Source organism: Nicotiana tabacum, chromosome 1, assembly GCF_000715075.1.
Source record: "Nicotiana tabacum cultivar K326 chromosome 1, ASM71507v2, whole genome shotgun sequence".
In the NCBI taxonomy this organism is placed as follows: Eukaryota; Viridiplantae; Streptophyta; class Magnoliopsida; order Solanales; family Solanaceae; genus Nicotiana; species Nicotiana tabacum.
In genome coordinates, this window is record NC_134080.1 from 160,177,386 (window position 1) to 160,185,793 (window position 8,408).

The 8,408-nt window shown below is 30.8% G+C and overlaps 1 long non-coding RNA gene across 1 annotated transcript; it reads right to left on the reverse strand.

Annotated features, from left to right (window-relative positions):
- Positions 1-371: 371 nt before the first annotated feature.
- Positions 372-7,873, reverse strand: LOC107769753 (uncharacterized). The gene is made up of 3 exons (XR_012711351.1): positions 7,322-7,873; positions 684-1,797; positions 372-595 (listed from the first exon to the last, which is right to left on the reverse strand). It is a non-coding gene; the product is annotated as an uncharacterized LOC107769753 (long non-coding RNA).
- Between the last annotated feature and the right edge of the window lie 535 nt (positions 7,874-8,408).

Consider the following 8,408-nt stretch of genomic DNA (forward strand, 5'->3'; position numbering starts at 1 on the left):
AATCATTAGAAAGCGACAAACTTTGGTCTCTAATCCAAATATTATATTTTAAAATCTGGACAATAGAGACCAAAGTTGGTCGCTAAATTCAAGAATTTAATTTTTTTTTAAAAGATAAGCGACCAACATTGGTCGCTATATTTCCAGAAATTGTATTTTTTTTAATAGAAATCTGGGCAGGTAGCGACCAAGGTTGGTCGCTATTGCCCAAAAAATTATTTTTTTTATAGTGAAATGCGACCAAATAGAGACCAAAGTTGGTCGCTTTTCTTGGTATATTTTTGGCAGAAACTGCCTGTTTTGGCAGCTACACCACCTGCCAGCTTACCAAACATCCTAAATAGGCATTTTATGCCAGCAACAACAACAACAACAATTAAAAGCAGCAATCAATAGAACTAACACATTAAGCCAACAAAACTAAGTTAACGCTTATTACAAGACCATTCGAACTAAAAAGAACTAACACAATAGAACTAAATTTTTTTATCTAGTTCTTTCAGCATCCTCGTCCGAAAGTTGGATTGCCTCACCCGATTCATTAGGTGGTTGACTGCGTATGAATTCCCCCACGTCAGCTGCATGTGAAGCGAACCTATATGAAAAATTATATATATTGAATTAGTATTTCAAAATTTATATAAAAGTAAATCAAAATACTTAATGAAAAGTAAAAAACTTACATGTATATAGTCAAGGCTCGACCCTCCTTTCTGAATCAGTCTCTTTCTTCTTCTTTACAATACGAGTTTCATTGAATAGCTCATCTTGCTTTATTGGCATCATAAAGCTGTCTGGTGGCTTTGGTGATTATCCTCATGGTACTATTACTCGGGATGAACTTGGATACAGTACCTGGAAGGGTGTGTCTTTGATCAATTGTTGATCTCTATAGCTACAATGATAATGAGAAGGCAACGACATGTGTTTCAAAATAGTGATGGTATAGGTAGGATTTAACATTTCCTAAGTAGATAAAAGAGGTTATAGAGGAATTCTCTACTTCACTTTCCAAGAGGAAAAGAAGTTTGATTGATAGTGACAACGTTGATGAAGACGGAATGTTTTCCGTTGGTCATGGCAGTTCCCATAAAGCGGGGATCATAAGACTCTATGATAACAAAGATTATAGGAAGTTTTGTTCTAAACTTTCTTCCAAGTCTGATCCGTACAAGCTTAATATGATATTGGTGATATTTCTTCGGATTCAGACAATGATTTGACCGACAAAAATATGGAAATGCTCTTAAAAAGAATTAAAGGTTAAATGTTTTTCTTGGTAGAGAAGGATGCTGAAAAGATTTTACCTTTAATTCTTTTTAATAGCATTTCCATACTTTTGTCGGTCAAATCATTGTCTGAATCCGAAGAAATATCACCAATATCACATTAAGCTTGTACGGATCAGACTTGAAAGAAAATTTAGAACAAAACTTCCTATAATCTCTGTCATCATAGTGTCTTATGATCCCCATTCTATGGGAACTACCATGACCAACGGAACACATTCCGTCTTCATCAACCTTGTCACTCTCAATTAAACTTCTTTTCCTCATGGAAAATGAAGTACAAAATTACTCTATAAGCTCTTCTTTTATCTACTTAGAAAATACTAAATTCCTACCTACACCATCACTATTTGAAACACATGCCATTGCCTTCTCATCATCATTGTCGCTAATGAGAAGAACAATTAAAGGCACACTTTGCCAAGTACTGTGTCTTAGTTATTCTTGGTGGAAGTTCTATTGCATGTCTAATAACGTCATCAACCTCTTCTAATAATCCTCCGACAATCTAAAATTCCAAAACATAAACTAAAAGTTCAATTCATATCCTAAACCTTCAATTCATATCCACAAAAGTTCAAGTCATATCCTAAAGGTTCAACTCATATCGTAAAAAGTTCAAGTCATATCGTAAAATTTCAATTTATATCGTACAAGTTCAATTCACAAGAACAAAACCTAAAAACTAAAAGTTCATCAATTCTTATCCTACGAGTTTAAACATAAACTAAAAGTTCAATTTATATCCTAAAGGTTCAATTCATATCCACAAAAGTTCAAGTCATATCCTAAAATTTCTATTTATATCCTAAAAATTCAACTCGTATCCTAAAAGTTTCAATTTATATCCTACAAGTTCAATTCACAAGAACAAAACCTAAAAACTAAAAGTTATATTCATATCCTACGAGTTTAAACATAAACTAAAAGTTCAAGTCATATCCTAAAGGTTCAATACATATGCTAAAGGTTTAATTTATTTCCTAAAAGTTCAACTCATATCCTAAAAGTTTCAATTCATATCCTAAAAAGTTCAAGTCATACATAAAATCAATTTATATCCTACAAGTTCAATTCACAAGAACAAAACCCAAAAACTAAAAGTTATATTCATATCTTACGAGTTTAAACATAAACTAAAACTTCAAGTCATATCCTAAAGGTTCAATTTATTTCCTAAAAGTTCAACTCATATCCTAAAAGTTTCAACTCATATCGTAAAAAGTTCAAGTCATACATAAAAGCTTCAATTTATATCGTACAAGTTCAATTCACAAGAACAAAACCTAAAAACTAAAAGTTCATCAATTCTTATCCTACGAGTTTAAACATAAACTAAAAGTTTAATTTATATCCTAAAGGTTCAATTCATATCCACAAAAGTTCAAGTCATATCCTAAAATTTCTATTTATATCCTAAAAATTCAACTCATATCCTAAAAAATTCAATTCATATCCTAAAAATTCAATTCACAAGAACAAAACCTAAAAACTAAAAGTTATATTCATATCCTACGAGTTTAAACATAAACTAAAAGTTCAAGTCATATCCTAAAGGTTCAATACATATGCTAAAGGTTCAATTTATTTCCTAAAAGTTCAACTCATATCCTAAAAGTTTCAATTCATATCCTTAAAAGTTCAAGTCATACATAAAAGCTTCAATTTATATCCTACAAGTTCAATTCACAAGAACAAAACCTAAAAACTAAAAGTTATATTCATATCATACGAGTTTAAACATAAACTAAAAGTTCAAATCATATCCTAAAGGTTCAATACATATGCTAAAGGTTCAATTTATTTCCTAAAAGTTCAACTCATATCCTAAAAGTTTCAATTCATATCCTAAAAAGTTCAAGTCATACATAAAAGCTTCAATTTATATCCTACAAGTTCAATTCACAAGAACAAAACCTAAAAACTAAAAGTTATATTCATATCTTACGAGTTTAAACATAAACTAAAACTTCAAGTCATATCCTAAAGGTTCAATACATATCCTAAAGGTTCAATTTATTTCCTAAAAGTTCAACTCATATCCTAAAAGTTTCAACTCATATCGTAAAAAGTTCAAGTCATACACAAAAGCTTCAATTTATATCGTACAAGTTCAATTCACAAGAACAAAACCTAAAAACTAAAAGTTCATCAATTCTTATCCTACAAGTTTAAACATAAACTAAAAGTTCAATTTATATCCACAAAAGTTTAAGTCATATCCTAAAATTTCTAGTTATATCCTAAAAATTCAACGCATATCCTAAAAGTTTCAATTCATATCCTAAAAATTCAACTCATATCCTAAAAGTTTCAATTTATATCCTAGATTTCTATAAACCCTAGATTTTTATAAAATGTTAAATAATGATAAATACAACCTAAACCCTAGGTTTCTATAAAATACAATATTAAATAATCAATTGAAACACTAGTCATTTGAAACTAATTCATTGCTAATAAACAAAACATTATAAGCTTATACAAAAGATATAAATTGTAATTATAACCTAGAATTTTTAGGAGGTGGAGAAGGAGAGAGACGCAGCAGCGGCAGAGGTGACGACGACGGGGCGACGGCAGCTGGGCGGTGGTCGTTGGTGGCGTGGGTGGGGCCTCTGGTGCTGGGAGTTGGAAGGGGGGGGGGGTTTGAGTGTGAGAGAGAAAAGAGAGATTTTGGGAAATTTTTAGAAAGAATGGGAGGGGATCCCGGTTTTGACACTCTGGAATTAAAAATAGCGACCACAGTTGGTCGCTATTTTGGTAGGTAAATCAGTTTTGAATTTTTAGAAATAGCGACCAAAGTTGGTCGCTATTTCTAAAAAAATTATATTACTCTTAATTCAATTTAAAATTATATATATATATATATATATATGTAGTATAAATTTAGGATTTTAATTCAATTTAAGCTATATATATATATGCATATATATATAATACAATTTAAAATTATGTACATATGTAGTATAAATTTAGGATTTTAATTCAATTTAAGCTATATATATATATATATATATATATATATATATATATATATTCGATATAATACTACCTAATACACTTATACTTAGTGCATAGTATATATATATATATATATATATATATATATATATAAGCTATATTCGATATAATACTACCTAATACACTTATACTTAGTGCATAGTATAGCGTAAGTATATATATTATATATATAAGCTATATTCGATACAGTATTACCTAATACACTTATACGCAGTGCATAGTATAGCGTAAGTATATATATATATTATATATATATAAGCTATATTCGATACAGTATTACCAATACACTTATACTCAGTGCATAGTATAGCGTAAGTATATATATATATATATATATATATATATATATATATATATATATATATAAGCTATATTCGATACAGTATTACCTAATACACTTATACGCAGTGCATAGTATAGCGTAAGTATATATATATTATATATATATAAGCTATATTCGATACAGTATTACCTAATACACTTATACTTAGTGCATAGTATAGCGTAAGTATATATATTATATATATAAGCTATATTCGATACAGTATTACCTAATACACTTATACTTAGTGCATAGTATAGCGTAAGTATATATATATATATATATATATATATATATATATTCGATACAATATTACCTAATACACTTATACTTAGTGCATAGTATAGCGTAAGTATATATATATTATATATGTAAGCTATATTCGATATAATATTACCTAATAGACTTATACTCAGTGCATAATATAGCGTAAGTATATATTTTATATATATATATATATATATATATATATATATATATATATATATATATATATATATAGAGAGAGAGAGAGAGAGAGAGAGAGAGAGAGCACGATTCGTAGTACTATTCATCCCTTGTATTACAAAAGTATTAACGCCTTATATTTATATTATTTAGATAGTAAATACAAAAGTGATTTTTAATTTTGACCATTGTTGACCTGAATAGAGACCAACTTTGGTCGCTATTTATTCAAGAATTTAGTTTAGCGACCAAAGTTGGTCGCTATATTTAAATCAGATTTAATTATATTTCATATAATATTTAAATTAATAATATAATTATTAAAATTGTATAACTGGGCCCCATTTAAGCGACCAAAGTTGGTCGGTATCTGCCTACCCTTTAAGTAGCGACCAACGTTGGTCGCCATTTTTATATTATATATATTTATATTTTATAATTTTTTTAAAATAATAATATAATTATTAAAATTTTGTAGGTGGGTCCCACTTTAGCGACCAACATTGGTCACTAATCTCAGTAAATGTTTGACCAAGAAAGTCTGACCAGTCCAGTCAATATTTTGACTAATATAGCAACCAAGTAGCGACCAACCTTGGTCGCTATTTTGTTTCTTTTATTTATTTTATTATTTTCGCTAGTTTAGCGACCAACTTTGGTCGCTTTTTCCCACAGACCAATTTTGGTCGCTAAATTTTGGTCGCTTTTTTCCGGATTTCTAGTAGTGAAGCTTGGCAGATTCATCTCAAACTTAAGAGTGTCTATAAGAATCTTTGCTCATGGTGTAGAAAATCTATTGAAAATATATTTGACAAGACCAAGGAACTACAAAATAGACTTGTAGAGCTTGAGGATAGATTTTTGAATGATAATTCAGAAAGTAATAGGATGGAGTACAACAATATGAATGCTCAGCTCATAAGGAACATTAAGAATGAAGAATCCTTTAGAGGCAAAAAGCAGGATTGAAGTGGTATTCGGAGGGGGATAATAACACTAAATTCTTTCACTCTGTAGTCAACTTCAGAAGGAAAAAGTTGCAGTTAACAAGAATTACAAAATTTGATGGCACCTGGATTGAGAATAATGATTACATAAAAGCGGAATCTGTCGAATTTTTCGAGCAATAGTTCACAGAAGAGATCACATGTAGGGATTTCTACGTTAAGGCAGCTTCCCAGAGTAATGGATGATGATGATAACCAGACATTGGGGGCCATTCTTACCATATTGCAAAGCTTTGTTATAGTTTTTCAAGTCTTGAACTATTGGAATATAAGAAAGCTCCACTTTAATATGATTGCATGGATCCTTTGACATCTGAATTCATTTTTCTAATTTTCTCTTTGCTTCATACACTTAGTGACTATCTTTTTACATTTCAAAAGGAACCAGCAAAGGTTTCAGAGCTAATAGCTAGTACAACTTGCCTTAGCGTTGGCTACATTCTGAACCTCTTAATTATCTGCCCGACTGAGCGTAATGACTAAGAATATCATTGACTTGCGTGAAAGTTTGGCTACTCAAGCAAGTTTTAAATAATTGTACAAAAATTAATTTGATAGCATAATTGTGAAAGAGATACGGTGATTTTAAGGTGACATGTATTGTTGTTATCAAAGCTATAATGATGATTAAATTTATTTTATCTTTTGAAATTTCAGACGAATAAATTATCTCCTTAGAGTTTTTGAGACAATTGTGCATCAACCCTACCGTTATACTGTATCCCGCATCTGTTAAATTCTCCAACCTATAGTTTAATAAATACTATGGATATAACTCAAACTCAAGAGAGACTGAAACCCAATAACAAATGTATCAATCATTCTTATCATTGACATCAACATTGTTACACTTGTAGGGCAACCTTAATCTATCCGCAAATGATAGGCCCCCAACTCAACGATTTCTAATTACAAAGTATCCGCTGGACAAAACTCCTACACCTATGAATCAAATAGTGACATATCTAACAAAATATAGAATCAAAACCTATCAATTGTACCAAAGGAAAGCATAGTTTCAATGAAATTCACAATTTCAAGCAGAATGAGAAGACATGCACTAGTGTGTTTAATCTCCCTTCAATCACATTATGTCTCTCAAATACTCCCAAAAATAAAAACCAGTTGAATCAGATAATAACAAACATTAATACTAAAATCTTCATTCAAAAACACAACTATCGAATGTGGTTATCTAAAATTTAAATTAAAAAGAGATTAAAAAAACTTACCGCGATTTATCCCACAGCTATCAGTTCCAATTTCTTCCTCACTAATGGAATCTGCAAATTATGGTTCAACTATTGAGAAATAGCAAAAGGAGGTGGTCGAGCTTAGTCGAGAAAAAGCCCTAAAATTTTGGGACTGTTTGAAAATGTGGAGCTTGGATTAATAAAAGGAGGTGGTTGTTTCGGGTGGAGGAAATAAAGTTTATGGGTGAAGAAAAAAGAAAATTAAATCTCGGAACTAGTCGAAGAGCTGGAACGATTTTGTTGACGGTGGGATGGTGGTTGTTGTTGACGACTGTAGAAGAAGGTGGTTGTTGACGGTCGTAGTTGTTACAGAGTCGGAGGTTCTACTGCGGAGGTCGACGGTGGTATAGTGGCAGAGTCCGAGGTGGATGGCTGCCTTTCGATAGTTATTACAGAGTCGTCTTTCTGGGTGAAGTCAGGGATGGCCTTTCGATTTAGTTGTTTTTAACTTTATTAGGTATAGAAATTAGTTAAGACAAAAAGAAATTTATGTAAAAAAAAGGGTTCTAGCGCGAGTTTACGAAAAGTCAGGGGGCCAAAATTTTAGGAGGGAAAAAACAAGGATTCCCATTGCATTTTTTTCAAGATCCATGGCAACAGATATATTTATTGGCACGATTTGGATAAGCGTTGTAAAAAATAAAACCCTATGGGAATGGTTTCTAATTAATGGCAATGGTTTTATAGCCAAAGTGTGCAAGTATCATCCATGTAATATTGCAACGGTTAGAACCATTCCAATAACTGATATGTAGGAATAGTTTCGGAACCGTTACAAAAACGTCTGTTGCAATAGGCCCATTTTCTTGTAGTGTTTATGTGGACTAACAAACCTAATTACACTCATAATAAAAATCCAAATAATAAAATTATTATAAAACGTCTAGATAAATTTTTTGCCAATACTAAATGGATAATTATATCTAGATTCAACAATCCAACACTTACCTCGTACTCACTCTGCCCACTGCCCACTTCTATTTAATTTAACTAAACCTTACCCCTAAACCCTCTTCTTCTTTTAAATTCGAAACCATGTGGTTACAGCATCCTCAATTTCATGATA